This window comes from Notamacropus eugenii, chromosome 3 (genome assembly GCF_028372415.1).
Source record: "Notamacropus eugenii isolate mMacEug1 chromosome 3, mMacEug1.pri_v2, whole genome shotgun sequence".
Classification (NCBI taxonomy): domain Eukaryota; kingdom Metazoa; phylum Chordata; class Mammalia; order Diprotodontia; family Macropodidae; genus Notamacropus; species Notamacropus eugenii.
The window spans coordinates 195,516,911-195,533,374 of NC_092874.1; the positions used below are offsets into that span (position 1 = coordinate 195,516,911).

Sequence of the window (16,464 nt, forward strand, 5' to 3'; positions counted from 1 at the left end):
TGAGGGCTGTATGTTGGTTTAGAAAACCACAAATGAGCACGATCTATACTTTATTGTGGGGCACCTTGATGGTGTAGGGCCTGGAATCAGGAAGATCTGAGTTCACATTTGACTTCAGGCACTTACCACTTGTGTGACCCTGGGCAAGTCACTTAATCTTGTTTACCTCAGTTTCCTTATCTGTGAAATGAGCTGGAGAAGGAAATGGTAAACCACTCTGTTATCTTTGCCAAGAAAACTGCAAGTGGGGTCATGCAAAGTCAGACATGACTGACAGCAACAGCAAAATACTGTATTGTATTTTTATTCATTTTGTTCAACATTTGCCAATTACATTTTAATTTAGTTCAGAACACACTGAAGGAAACATTTGCCCAGAGTTTGATACCTCTCACCTAGAGAATCAGAGTATAGATGAGACCAAAGCATCAGGCACATGGATGCTAAAATGCCCAGGATCTAGTCCATGGACACTTTATTTCCCCTTTTGTTTCACTGCCCAGTGAAAAGCCCTGATCCCTTTTGTACAACCATTGTCCAACTGATCTGTCCAACCATTTCACTTCTTCTTTGTCCTCTGATTAGGCAGGAGTAGGAAAGAAGGGAAGCCAGAACAGGCTGAAATGGGAAACTGTGAATTTCTAACCTTTATCCATGCACCTCTTCTATTTAAAGTTATTATTAAAGTGCACAGCCACTGGCAGTGATTCTTGCCCAACCCTACCAATGTATGATTAGAAAATGAGAGAGAGGAATCTAGGAAATAAGATATTCCCCAGTTCACAGTGGGGGTGGGAAGGGGTAAGCGTGATATGCCAACAGGAGAAAGATTCTTCAGTCTGAGTAATATTCCATGACATACCTTGATTGCATTTTGAATATAGAGATTTAATAAGGAAACAAGCCTGAAAGTGAACAGGTGTAAGGAGCTGGTGTAGTCATGTTCCAAATGTCCTTTTCTGCACTGCTGTTGGTCCCTAACCTTGTCTGGCATTCAACAACCCTTTCTTTGTATCTTCAGCCTTTAGCACAGTGCCTTATTACTTAAGAGGTAGTAGGTACTTAAGAAATGCTTGTGGACGACTTCAGTTCTATCCAGTGTCCCTCCTTTTACTTTGCATATATGTTGTACTGATTTATTTGCTTACACGTTGTATTCTCCAACTACAATATAAGCAACTTGAGAGAAGGGACTATCTCACATCTGTGCTTTTATCCCTAGCACTTAACTTGCACACAGTAGGCACTTAATAAATGCTTATTGATTGAACTGTATCCTGATGCTCTGTAATCTCTCTGCATACTTTTCCTTTGGGCCAGAGATGTGTTGGATTCAGCACTTACCAGCTTCTGAGAATCAACTGTTAAATTTTCAGTGTGAGCATTTACTACTCTTTTGGCAAAAGCTGCAAACCAGGGCTTGATTTACTGTTTTGTTGATTGTCTAGACTCTAGACTTACGAAAGTCATGGATAAAATGTTTTTAATGCAGATTAAACTTGAGTGTGTGGTGCATCTATTCTTCTCCCATAGAGCCAGCTGTGAAACATTTCCCAGCACCCTGCTGCTCTCCATCCAAGGAGATGTTCCCAGACACAACAGGGTAACTATACCTACCTACCCCTTCATCTAGAGCTGAAAGATTCAGAAATAAGATAAAGAGATACAATCAATCTATGCTTCCTGTCTTCTTTTGACTTTTTTTGGAGTTCCAGGAAAGGTGAAAGCTTTCATAGCTTGAATAACTGGGTACCATAAAATGGTGTGGACATTATGATCAGCACTGCCCAGAGGCTGCAGTCTGCAAAGTTAGTGTCATAGGTATGCACAGAACATTTTGTCAGTGTGTGCTCTCAAGGAATTTTATTTTATTTTTTTAAATGCAAACATTCATTTAGTGGCTTAGCATGAAGAATATATCTTTCATTCAATAATCGAGCTAAGGAAATTAAAACTTAACTAAGTGTAATGATTTTTAAATTAACAAATAAATTTTCATCAAGTAGAGTATCTCTTTTGCCCCACTCTTAGGGTTAGGCAGGGTGTATCCCCCTCTGGATATCCTGAGGGATGTGGGCATATTTTTTTGTCTGCCATTTTCTGGAGCATTCGCTGCTGTATTTTCCCCCTATTAGGGGGACAATGTTGCTAGCTCCCTGTTTCGGTTTAACCGCTTAACAAGGATTGGACTTTACAAAGAGGTTTTTACTAAACACGTATAGTAAGAACAAATACATTAACATTTTCTCCAATGCCACAAGGACATACTTTCCCCAACACCACCTTGGTCTCTTAGGCTCAAAACTTAACTCAGTTTCTGTATTGTATTGGTCTCACCAAGTTCCTGTAGATTGTCAGATTAATCCTTCCACTGAGTTGGAGTCCCAAATGTTACTTCTGAATGTCACCTCATTGCTCCTTAGGGCATCAACCGCCTGCAAAACCCAGCCTGGATTAGGACTCCTAAATTCCTGAAGCTTATTCTCCTGTGGTTCCACTAATTGTGCTTAAGAGGAAAAGAGAGTGAAGGAAAAAACCAAAGACCCAGACCTATTTCTCAGGGGTTATATGGCCCCAGAAGGAGAGGAATGTCCCAAGATTGCCCCTCTTACCACATTACTTCTTACTAGATGTAAGAGAGAGGGTCACTGAGTTCCCTCAGCCACAAATGGAGCAAAAAGAGAGGTTTCTGAAGCTGCCTCAGTACTTTTTGAGGATGCCAACAATTCTGACTACATTCCAAATCAGAAAAGACTGCTTTCAGTCACATGGTTAGGCAATCCAAACCATACATGAAATGTCCATGCGTTCTCCACAGTCTCTCCAAGTCATTTCCCTGACATCATCTCCCAAAAGACATCTCCTTAGCATCCTCCTGTAAATCCTTCCCCAAACCATTTTGAATCTCTGAGACCTGAGAAAGGCCTAAAACTTGGACTGGCCAATCAGGAGAGACATTTTGGGTCCACTCTAAGCTTAACCTACCATACATAATGCTTTGTGTGCTCTGGCAGAACAGACATGCCTTACTCTCTGAGTAAACTCAAAATGCCCCTTCCTGGGTCAGCAAGTGCAAGGCCAGATGAAGCCAGCCAAAAGCATTCTTCTGTTTATGACTACCAAGGGCAAGGTGTTTTGAATCAGAAAATATCTTGAATAATGAGACTTTTCTTATGTCATATTATGTCATATTCATGGTAAAAGAAACACAGACATTCTGGATCTATAATTTCAATTGACATCTTGACATTCTCCTATTTTATAGTATTTGCAATCTATCCAATTAAGAAATTCCTTTCTTATATCATAATTAACCATATGTAGACTATTATTTTGGCTGACATGGGCATCCTGAGCCAAGAAAGGAGAGAGGGGTGAGAGGGAATTGCTCTGAAGATATAAGATCTCTTTTGTCTGTCCATCCTTGAATTTGTTGTCTATGATGAGTTCCCATGCATATATCTATATGCATGTTCCACAAACTTTGAGAAAAATAACACTCACATGCAGTGCCATTTTGCTTATCTTTCTAAGAATGAACTTAGTAATGGTTGACACTCCATATGGAGAGACTCCATCTCAGCAAGTTGATAGGGGTCTGTGCATGTGCACCTAAAAATTATGAACAAAATATAGATATAGAAGACCAATTTTTTGCTTTTGTGATAACCAAGCATGTATCAAGTTTCCATGATTTTTATCTTTAATCTGATAATGAGCTAACCCAAACTGATTGACACAGAGTACAATTTTTTTCATCTTCCTGTCCTAGAAAATGAGAAGTATCTCATCAAGAATTTATGGACATAAAGTTTTTAATTCCGTCAGTGCATGTAACTAATGAAGCTCATTCTTTTTCAATGTACAAAATCACAAGAGAGTTGGGGTGTTATTTGGACACTGTACTTCTTGGTTTGTTTGTTCCAGGTGTTAGTTTTTAAAAGGCCATTTCACATGAATGGATTGTAATCATGTAAGCGCTGAATAGATCCATCAAAGGCTTGGAAGATGAAAAACCAATCCAATTCCTTTAGCCAATTAAGTCATTCTCTGAAAGTGTTGCTAGAACAATCTTTAGGAAAAGACTCCTCTTAACCCTGAAGTCTTTTGATTTCACTTTCTATTCTATCCAAGGCCACATTAAATCTGTTGGCCATGTCTAAGCTTAGCAGTTTTCCCACTGCAGTCACAACTTCACAAGGCTCCCATTCAAATCGCTGGTAAATGCTGTTAATCACTGAGTCTAGGAGTAGACAAAATAAAATTATTCTCTCTCGCTCCTCTTTTGTATCAGAGTCGTGCTGGGACTCAAACGTCACCAGATGAGTGAATGTTTTTTTCTTTTTAAGCACATCATTCTGTACACAAATATTCACATTTTCACTGAATAATGAAGTTAAAAATACAATTATTTCTTCCACATAGTGACTTTCCACACCATGGTTTCAACATATGAGTATAAGAAATTAAATGGAAAATTTGGGGGAGTTTTGTGGAAGTTACAGAGAATGAATGCGCAAAGGCCAACGGATAACAGAGAAAAAATTAGAAACTCAGAAATGCATAATATATATATATATATACAGTATTGTATAATACCAATATAGTCTATCTTTTAATATCATCATAATTCAGATTTCTCTGGTATGAGGGGAGGGCCAAAAAGATTTACTGAGTTTTTTATATCATGCGGGCACTGAGTTCCTAACTTTTGTGATGCAGGATGTTCTGCCAGGTATGTTGACATATTTTTGACTCCCATGTACTAGGGAGGCTGAGTCTGGGGATTGCTTATTCTTGGTAGTTTTGAGCTGCAATAGCATTAAGAAGACAGTGTCCTCAGAATAAGTTTGGCCTCAGAATGGTGAGCCCTCAGGAACAAGGGGGCCAAAAGGTTGCTGAAGGAGGGGTGAATTGGCCCAGGTCAGAAACTAAACGAGTCAAAGCTCCTATCCCAATGAGTAGCGGAACAGGGACGGTGTATATAACACCTTTGCTTTACAAACCCTGTTTTGTTTTTTGTTCTTTAAAGAAAGAAAATCTTTCTGGACCACGTCTCATCACAGTTAAAGAGTTATGCAACTTTTTCACCCCTTATAGCATTTAGCCAGTTGAGATCAAGCTCCAGCTTGACCAGCCTAACTCTTACCAACCTCTGGAGAATAGACTGCATCACGTGAAGGACAAAATTTAGCTTGAATGAATTTACATAAGACCCTTGACTTTTACTCTCGCTTTGGCGAAGTAAGTTGTTTCAGTCACTTTCTTGCAAAGTTTATAAAATGTTGGAGTAGGTTTGCTTTACAGCTCTCCATTCCCTTCTTGTGTTTGGCAGTGACTTCGATGTCTTCAATGGCATCTTCTTCCTTGTTATTGCATGTCAACCAAGACTCCCCTTCATGAAAACATATAGAAAGCATGAATATTTTTAAAGATTTAGCATATTTTAAAATTTTGGTATTTTATTTTTCCCCAATTATATGTAAAAACAATTTTTAACATTCATTTTTAAAATTATGAGTTTCACATTCTCTCCTTCCCTCCCCGCACCCCTCATTGAGAAGGTAACCAATTTGATAAAGGTTATATATGTATATATATACACACACACACACACACATATATATATGTATATTCATGTAAAACATATTTCCATAAATATGGATTTTAAATAAATATTAAAGTTTTGTCTTGTTTACTTGAAATGTGTACATTTACTAGGATGGGGTTCAAACAATGTACATCTCAACATACTTGAATATTGTTATTTCTCTGTGTTGCATTTAAGCAGCACAAACAGATCTGCCATCACAACAGATAGTGTCACTGAGGATCATTCTGTTTTAAGTATGTCATGGACATCATTCCATTGGTCAAAAAAGCATCAATTGTTAAAAGTGACTGATGGAACAGACAATCTGTATGCGTGGACAAGGTTTCTCATTGTCAAACTATTGTACCTCAGTGGTGCAGCTCATGGTATCCACAGTCAGAAATATTGTCAATGATTATTGAGACTATTTCCATTTAGTGAAGGCATGGCAGTTTGTTGCATGGTGATGTGCCAAACCCAAACTACAGAAATTTGGATGATATTACACACATAGCATTTTGAGAAATTGTTATATTTGCTTTGCCATTATGGGGATCCTATTTTTGTAGCATATTGGCCCAATTTAGAAATAATCTGTGAGATTTTTCATTGTGAAACCTGAATGATCTCCCACTTTTTAGCAAACGAAAGGAAAATGTCAGTTGCTCCATTTTATTTTAGCTACGGACTATTCCTTTTCTTGTTTAGACAGATAATCCTACTTGTCCTCTTTCAATAACATGTCAATAAATCACTCATCGCTCATCATTAAAACTTGATCATGAAAAACAGTTTGATACATGATATTCTGACAGATAGTGGTTTTTAAATCATTAATCATATGCCAACTTCTGAATGTCTTAGCAATAATGCTTAATCAATGTGAGTGACCTCTTTTTGCTGGATAATTAAAGATGAAGAAATGACAATAAAAGAAAAGTTTTGAATCTTTTGATGAATTATATATTCTAACCACTTATACTTTTTATACTTATTGGACTGGAAATTTTTTTTAGTCCAATTTCACTTCCAGAAAATATGCTTAATCTAGGCCCTTATTAGATAATTTCTAGATAATCAACCCTAGTCTTCTAGTTAATTTTTTTCCTGAATATCATAAACCAGGTCCCAAGATCAAATGTTTAATAGTTTTAAATAGGGATACACTAACCTGAGCTAAAATATAAATTTGCTTCTGTTGGGCACTACTCAGTTTTTTGCATGCAATGCAAATGGTTGCCATATTATTTTCATGTAAGTTCTTAACTGAAAAATTCAAGGTATTCACACTATTATTAGTATATTCATTATCTTACTTTATCACTGAAGTGAACCATGTCATTAAACTCAATTCAATTATATGAGTGAATTAAATGTAAAGCCACACATTTGCCATGTTATTTTAGCAGATAACATGCAACAAAGTTAACAAACATTGTAGACACTCATCTTGGCAAAAATGATGCAGCTGCTTTTCTAAAATAATAATTGGAAGGGAAGGGAAAGATCAGTGTCTTTACAGAGCGGTCACAATTAAATATTTATTGAATTTGCTCTATTATATGCCATGAAATAAGAGCCAGGGATATTATGAAAGGCAAAAGACAATTTCTACCTTCATGGAGCTCAAAATGTAATGGTGAAGACAACATACAAAAGAAGTTAAGGAGGCGAGAAGAGGGAAGGGTTGGCATGAGGGCATGATGAAGTCCAGAGAAGTGTAGCCAGGTAGGAAATCATGAGATGTCTGTTTTGGATATGCTTCTTAAATAAAGAATCTGAGTAGAACTTTTCAATGTCCACTCCCTGCCCTCGCTACTCAAAGTGACAGAGGGGCACTGGGGCAGAGGGTACTAAGGAGGTGTGAATTTCCAGAGTTAATGTGCAGTTGAATGTGAGCTGCAAGTAAATATGGGTTTCCTACATATTTCTACAATATCTATATTATGCAGTTTGTGACTTATTACATGATACTTTAAAATAAAACAGATTAGTATGTGCAGTTAAATTAAAATGCAAAGTAATTGTCTTTTGAGACATTCAAGTATGTCTGGGCACATTCAGCATGCTGAGGGTTTGCTTATGGTTATTTTTCCCCATCTGTGCAGCCTGAATTAAGGTTTTTTTTTATCCATATATTAATAAGCAGTGAAGCCTGAGCATTTTGGTGCTGTATAATGGCCAGTGAAAACCTCAGTCTTCCTATATATGTATAATGTATTATCTGATCACAGCATACTAAGCCTCTCAATCTATGACTGAATTGGAAAGTGACCTAAGGTAGTGGAATCCATTATGGAGTGAGGGCTCTGAGCTAAACAGCAAAATCCATATTTTAATATTTTGAGCGATATTCCATTCCATTCTCCAAATTAAATTGGGACTTAGCCAACAAGGGATGGTTTAATCATAGTGATTTAGTGACTCTTGGAAAAGGACTATTGGTCTAATAATAAGTGTCAGAGAGTAGCTGACAAGGCTTAGGCTGGTGGATAAAATAGTGTCACCTTGTGGGTGATGCAGATATTGAACTCAGCTAATTAGCTTCCTTGGCAGATAATTAACACAAAGACTCACTCTCTTTGTAACCGTCGGCTAATATCTAGCATGTAAATAATTTATAAGGCTTGCAAAGTGCTTGTGTATATTATCTCATTTGATCCAAACAGCAACCCTGCGAGGGAGAGACTATTATTCCCATTTTACACATAAAGAAACTGAGTCACAGAATGTTAAGTGATTTGCCCAGAGCCGGTGTCACTGCCAAGAAAATGCCAAATGGAGTCATGAAAAGTCAGACATGACTGAAAATGACTGAACTGAAAAAAGCTAGTAAGTTCTTGATTCAAACTTAGATTTTCCTGACTCCAAATCTAGGACAACAGCTATACGTTATGCCACTGACCTGCTTCATATGTCTGTTTATGCAGGTTTAAGGAAAACGACACCCAAGGCATCCAACCAAAAGACCCCACGTGGTACCAGTATCCCAGGCTGACTTATTGGTAAGACATATCTCTGCCCTAAGGAGCTTATAGGCTAGCAGGAGGAAAACACCAAGATAGATAGTTTTAATATACAATATTACATAATACATGCATCAGAGAGGTACAAATTAAAGTATACGTTATGTAATGTATAAAGATTGCCTTCAGATACAATCCTCTCTTTTGCTCTTTGCGTATTGGAGTATTTGTGTTTCTGGATGTAATATTAAGTTTATAATAAAAAAAGAAAAAATTAGAAATAAAGTTGAAGAAGAAGTCATGAACTCAGAAACAGCTATTTGAAGGCAGTATGCTTAAGTTGGATTTTTTTGAGGGGAGTAATGAAATTTATTTAAAATTTTTTATCTTGTGTTTATTGATGCCTTTTGCTTCAATACACAATCCTACCTTCACTCCTGCATATAATCTCTCCCCCTCCCCCCACAATTAGTGAGCTATCAGTTGTAACAAAATTAAAAAACAAACAAACAACAACAGTGTTGGAGTTTTAAAGGATAGTTCCCCTCAATGGAATAAGTTGGGCAGGCAGGACATTCTAGACACAGTAAGGATGGAGTTCATGTTCAGAGTTATCTACCTTGCTCAGAGTGTCCAGGGCTCCATTCTGCACCATAGGAGTTAAAGCTAGAAAAAGTAAGGGGGCATCTGGACATTGTTTCCAAGCTACTCTTTTCAGTTGACAGCCTCTTCTCGGCTTCTCCTTCTCTCTTCTCTAACCCAAACTGTTGTCCTAGGGAGCTTGTAAAGTATGATAGAGTATACCATTTGGAGTCAGAGAACTTAGGGTTAAATACCCCTTACTTACTACCTATGTGATGTTAATTAGATTACTTCACCTTTCTAGGATCCAGTTTTCTCATCTGTAAAATGACAGGGCTGGAGTAGATGATTTTTAAGAGTCCTTCTGACTCTAAATCTTTGATTTATTTTTTAAAGAATATTTAAATGTTTATTTGGTCTGTGGACTACAGGCATTTTTTTCCATGCAAAAAAGCAAGAAAAATAAAGAAAATTTTAAAAAATATGCTTCAATCCATTCTCAGAGTTCATCAGTTCTCTCACTGGAGGTAGATAGCATCAACACAAGGATCTGTGATAAATCTGTGATTCATTGTGGTAGATTTCTAGTCAGCAAGATCTAGTTCAAATCTTATCTCTGATACTTGGCTGTATGACCCTGGGCAAGTTACGTAACATCTTGGATCTTCAGTTTTCTCATCTGGAGCTAATGATACCCCTAGTACCTAACTTTGTAGGATTGTTGAGTGGCTCAAATGTAATATTCTGTGTAAAAGGCTTTATAAACTTTAAAGCATGATGTAAATATTAACTTTTGAATTCAAACCCTCTCTCTAGTCCAGGCAAGGGTCTTATTCAGATTGGGGCCACAGAACACATTTGGACATTTCCAGGGCTGAAGTGGTAGAACATTAACTCATTGACTTTTCCTGGCCTCCAACCAGTCATTTTAGGATTTCTGTGTTAATTAGGACTGATACCTGCCTATTCAGAATGCTACCAGAGTACTGCAGGAAGCTGTCTTGACTCTAGTACTTGAATACATTGACCATACATATGTATCCCCAATAGACACAGCACACAGAAGGGCTGCTAGCACAGATTCATTCTTGATCTGGTCAGACTGGCAGACCCCTTCATAGGGGTTAAAAATCTTACTTTATTCTAGTTTAGTGTTTCAGTGTTCTCACAAGGGTTGCTGACAATGGGACCACTAACTCTTACAGCATTTCCTAATCGCCCTTCTCGCAGGGGCCAGCGAGAAGTAGGGGGCAACTACCCCTACATCTTCATGGGATCAACCAAGAGGGGCACAGTTTGTGCACTCCCCAAATCCTCCCAAGCCTTGATGGGGGCTGGTCAAGGCACACTTTTAGCTTGTGCATTCAGCACGACAGTACTCCCTTCACTCTATTTATCAGAGGTCTCCTCTCTCCCCAAGCTTGATGAGGGTCAGTCAAGGCACACACAGCATTCTAGCTTGTGTATTTAACCCTAAGGGTTCCCCACTCACTGACCAGTGCCCACCTGGTTTATAGGGCTCTTACAATATATACAAGTAACACATGGCCCTTACAATATACACAGGTAATACTTTTTAGGGTAACAAGAGATTGTTATGGCCATGGATCCTGGGAAACTGAACTCGAAGAACAAAAATCTTCTTTACACTACAACACATCTCTTGAGCAGAAGCTCATAGGAGAACAGAGAATGATGTTGGTAGAGAGCACAGAAGTTTGAAGCAAATATAACACTACTAAGGTACACCCTGAGCCTTAGGGAATGGATCCAGAGAGTTTTGATCTTGCCAAGTGAGGAAGAGAAGGCTTATCTGAGGAAGAAACTCAGTGGGAGGGTCAAATGTAGGATGCACTGAGGTCTGGGAACATGTCCCACACTCCTTCCCAGAAGAATGGAATACCATATTCTGGATGGTAAATACTGCCTGTATCAGGCTGAGTTAGAGCCAAACTTCCTTTGTATGAGATTATTGGCCTAGGAATCCAGTTTAAGGTATTCCTCCTCTCCCAGGGGATAGGTCCCTTGATTCTAACAGATCTGAGAAGAATGAACATCTGCCACTGGTTGCTATATTGGGGGTTGAGCGTTTCCTGGGGTCAGAGGGAACCACATGGAGTAGCCATGATTGTTCTAGCTCCATGCATCTTCAATAAAACCCATGCAAGCAGATCCAACTGAGTATGGTCCTTGGGTCAGACCCAAGTACTGATTTTGAACTCAGCATTTAGATGTTAAGAGAGTACCTAGCTGACCTCAATAAGATAAGGTCAGCAGAACTGGATGAACTACATATCAGAGAACTGAAAGAATAAGCAGAAGTAATTGCTGAGTGTCTCCTCCGTGATCTTTAAACAACTGAAGAATGAAACATTTGTCTCCAGTGGAGTACTGGCGTAACAACAAACTCTCCAAAAAACCCCACACTTTTACGTTTATTTTGCATTTTTAACATTTTATCCAACACTTTCTTAAGACTAGACAGTAAACAAAACAAGAAATTCAGACCTGATTTGTAGTGTTTGCTGATTTCTGCATGCTCATACTGAAAATTTGACAATTGGCTTTTGTGAACCAGTTTAAGCTGGTTCCAGCAAACCCCTCAGTGTTACAAAACTAGAGACTGGATATGGTACCAATTTCCAATAAGTCTTCAAATTTTAGGTAAATGGAAATATTCTAGAACATGTTATTAAAGGAGTAAATTGTGAACAGTTAGAAAGGGATATAATCCCTGAGATCCAGGATGGCTTTTCTCAGAATAGGTCATATCAAACCAATCTAATTGCTTTTTTTTTTTTTTGACAGAGAAATACCATCAATATACCTGGCTTTCAGTAAAGGGTTTGACAAGCTCTGAAATCCTGCATGACTTTACTCAGAACAGGTCATAAAAAAACTAAGCTAATTTTGTTGTGTGTGAAGTGGGTGCAGAAAAACACCATCACTACATACCTGGATTTCAGCAAAAAATGTAACAAACTCTTCTTTTGTCTTTGTGTACAAGATCAAGAGCTGTCAGCTAGACAGTTTTGGAACTGGCTGAATGACCAGATATAAAGAATATTTATTAAAGGATAATGTGATGAGAACAATAATTGGCATTTAAACAGAGTTTTCCAGTTTATTAACCAAATTATCTTATTCACTCCCCAAAAGAACCCTTTGAAACAAGGGCAATAGATATTATTATCTACATTTTACGGGTGAGGAAAATTGAAATAGGAGATCTTAAGTGGCTTACCCTTGACTGTTTAGCTAGTGTCTGAAGCAGGATTTGAAGGGAGGCCTTCCTAACTTCAAGTCCAACACTATGCATTATGCCATAATCAATATCAGCCTGGAGGAAAGTCTCTATTGGAATGATCCAGGAATCTGTCCTCACTAGAACTTGGATGAAGGGACAGCTAGTATGCTTGTCATGCCATTGGATGACTAACCAATCACTCCAGATGACTGGAATTCTGATGGATAGCTCATATATTTGGTGATAGACTCAGGATCCAGAAAGATTTTGGAGGGGTAGAAGGATGGTCCAAATCTAATAAGATGAAATTTAAAGTCTTACACAAGTATAGAATTCATTCCTTCATTCATTCAACAAACCCCTCCTACGTGACAGGGTAGGCATTGGAAATACAAAAGATAAAAAGAAAATATTCCTCACCCTTGAGGAGAGTACATTCTATGAGAGGGTAATAGGAAGTAGAACAAATACATAAAATTATAATGAAATACAAAATACACAAAAATAAATTCAAAGTAATTTCCTCTTAGAACCCTTAGCTTCTCTCAAAATTCTGCTTAACTTTAACTACAGGAAGCGTATCTCAATGTCACACAAATAACTATACATTTTTGCATTTGCTTATGGATGTTTATGTTGTTTTCTGACATAGAATATATGCTCCTTGAGGACAGGGACCATTTTGTTTTTAATGTGTGTATCCCTAATACCTGGCAAAATATTTATATGTGTGTATATATATACACATACATATATAATAGATACTTGTTGAGTGAATGAATTGTGGCATGAGTGAGGAAGGTTATGAATTTTCTGTACCTTACCTTGATCAAACCATATCTGGACTACTCTATTCTGTTTGGGGCACCATATTTTACAAACAATATTGATCAACTTGAGGATGATAAAAAGACTGAAGCCAATGACTTTTAAGGACCAGTTGAAGTAACCAGAGATGTTTAACAAGGAGGAGAAAAGACTTTGAGTCAGGCAGTGCAAGGGGGTGGAAGTGGGCCAGAAAAGCCCGTTTGAAGGGATGTCCTCTGGGTAAATGCTATAGATTCTTTCTGCTTGGCCTCTGAAGGCAGAACTAGTAGCACTGATTGGAAGTTGCAGAGAGGACAATTTAAGCTTGATTTCCAGGTGTCCAAAGCTGAATGAGCTGACTCTTGAGACAGTAGTCTCCCCATTCCTGTGGGTCTTTAAGCAAAGATTGGATAACAATACTGGGTGTTGGAGAGGGTTCATGCACAAGTTAGTCTTGATGATTTCTGATTAATATTCTGTGATCTAGAGATTCCATGAACATTTATGAAGTGTACCTTCTTTATACTAGCTGCTTAGGAAGAGATAAATGTAACATCCTGCTATAATAATTAGGTTCATCTCAAGCCTAGGGACAATAAAATGACCCGAAGGTCTGTGTGGCTTAGTCCCTTTTTAGCTTTAGTAAATTTGTTTTAAACAAAAGGTTATGAATTCAGATAACAATTGCTCGGAGTCCCCAGTAAGGAAAATTACTAACGTTTAGGTGGAGTTTGGACTCTTTGCTAAAATTGATATTTATATCCAACTCTAATTAACCTTTGGCCTCTTTGTGGTTGAAGTGCAATTTAATTTTACTGGAAATAGTTGGGAAGTGAAACAGCTGATTATACTATAGTATATATGGATAGACAGACACTGGGAGATGTTGGGGAAAGAATGGACATTTTCTTGGGACTTCCCTCAGTTCTGAGTAGGTACTTATACTAGCTGATCAGCTCTTATACATAAATATTCTAATGGTAGCTCAAAAGTACATGTGGTATGTAACTGGTCATTTCTACTATGGATCTTTTGTATGGTGATTTACCCTCTCCAATGCTTTGTAAAGAGTTCAGTCTGTTTCCTAAAAGGAAAAAAAAAAGCAGCTAGATGATGCAGTGGATGGAGCCCCAGCCCTGAAATCAGGAAGATCTGAGTTCACATTTGGCCTCAGACACCTACTAGTTGTGTGACCCTGGACAAGTCACTTAACTCCTATTTACTTCCGTTCCTCATCTGTAAAATAGAGGCATACTAGAGAAGAAAATGGCAAATCACTCCAGCATCTTTCCCTGGGGTTACAAAGAATCAGACATAACTGAACAGCTGAACAACAGCACAGAAAATTACATGTTACATGTATGTTGAAACGAATATTTCTCTTCCTATTGTTGCTTCTGGTAACATATATGGTAGAGCTGAATCAGTTTAGAATTAGTTAAGATGGTATATCATGCTATACATTTCCAATAAAGTTTTCTTAAAATGCATTTATGCTTCATGGACTGCTACATTTCTTTCTTTTTAAAAAACCGTTTGTAGTGTTACTTATTTCCTTTACTAGTTACCGAAATCATAGCAAAGATTACAGTAATTCTTTTGGTTAACACTGAGTTCTGGGATCTCAAAATTAAGTTTTCTTTCAGATATTGCTAAAAGCATGAATGCAAATTAAAAATCAAAATGTGTAATCTTTATTCTGACATTCAGATACATTGAAAATTATTTTTTTCAGTAAGTATAACTAATTGCAGCATTTTTCAGTAAGTATAACTAACTACAGTCATGTGACTGACTTATGAGAATAAAGCACATGAACCTGTTCCAGTTGGCTTATGGCACATCATTAAGTCCAGTCATGTCATATATTATTCTCCATTCACAAGTGTATTGGGAATATTCATTTCCCACAACCATATAAATTTTCCATAAACAAAACTCTAAATATTTCATATAAGTTGACATCCTACATTTATTTCTAAGGCAAATTTGAGTTTAACTTTGGCAGGTGATTTTTTCCAAAGCCAAAGTCTAATCATGTATTTCTCCACCCCCAACCCACTCAGTGAACTCCAAGTGCTCTTATCACCTCCAGGATCAATATAAAGCCTTTATCTACCTTTCAGTCATCCTATGCCTTATACCTTATATCTTACACCTTACTCCCTCCACTCACTCTGTGATCCAGCTACCAGGTCCCCATCCACCTAGCATAGAGGGAATATAATTACTAAATAATAACTATTTCTCTTTAATCCAGGAACCCTGAGGGTTTTTGCTTCCCAGTTTGATTTAAAAAAAAAATTTTTTTTTCTTAAAAGGGGTCATCCCTTGAGTAACTACTTAAAGAGGCCTATTCATTGAATGGGTATATCTTACTCAAAGTGAGAGTCTGATAAGACCTTAGCCTAAAATGGCCAAGGCCCCACATTGCATCCTGGGCTATCTTCAGTCGTTCTGATGAATACTAGGCCACTGGACCCAGATGGCTCTGGAGAAGAAAGTAAGGCTGGTGACCTTGTATAGCCCTCCCTCCCTCAAATCAAAGTCAACTGCAAGTCATGTCTTCATTTCCCTGATGTCATGGTCCTCTTGGAAAACGAAGTTCAAACACAACCTGTGAATAGGCCCAGCTACGCTGGCTTCTTTGTAGTTCCTTGAATGGGATATTCCACTTACCAATTTTATGCCTTTGCACTAGCAGTAAGCCTTGCCTGAAATGCTGTGCCCCTTCTTCTCTGCCTCACTGACTTCTCTGATTTCCTTAAAAACTCAGCTCATTCCCTATCTTACCCAGAAAGTCTTTCCAGGTTCCTCCTCCCCACCCCAGCTGCAAATGCCTTCCCTCTGAGAATGCTTTCCTTTTACACTGTATATATCTTATATGTACCAAGTTATTTACATGTCATCTCTATTAGAACTTGAGGGCAGGTTTTTTTTTTGGTTGCACTTTTCTTTGTAACCCGAGCCTTAAGGAAGATGGGTTATACATAGTAAGTATTAAATAAATGCTTATCAACTGATTAGCCAATTAGACTGACAATCAGTCAACTATACCACCTGCTGAGTGTTATGGAGAGTAAACACTCATTCCCCTTGCTGTGGAATAAATGGAGGCATTATGGTGTAGTGGAAAGAGCTCTGTGTCTGGAGTCAGAGGACCAAGGTTCAAATTCCACTTCTGATGGGAATATGTGTGATCCTGGGCAAGTCACTTACCATTGTTGGGTTTCAGTTTCCTCTATAAAAGGAAGGATGGTCTCTGAGGT

At 37.9% G+C, this 16,464-nt stretch overlaps 1 long non-coding RNA gene across 2 annotated transcripts; it reads left to right on the forward strand.

Annotated features, from left to right (window-relative positions):
- Nucleotides 1-1,531: 1,531 nt before the first annotated feature.
- Nucleotides 1,532-14,700, forward strand: LOC140533734 (uncharacterized). 2 transcript variants are annotated; one of them, XR_011977039.1, is made up of 3 exons: nt 1,532-1,603; nt 8,524-8,598; nt 11,950-14,700. It is a non-coding gene; the product is annotated as an uncharacterized lncRNA (long non-coding RNA). The 2 variants fall into 2 exon arrangements; XR_011977038.1 differs by lacking the exon at nt 1,532-1,603 and adding an exon at nt 7,660-8,425.
- The last annotated feature ends 1,764 nt before the right edge of the window (nt 14,701-16,464 follow it).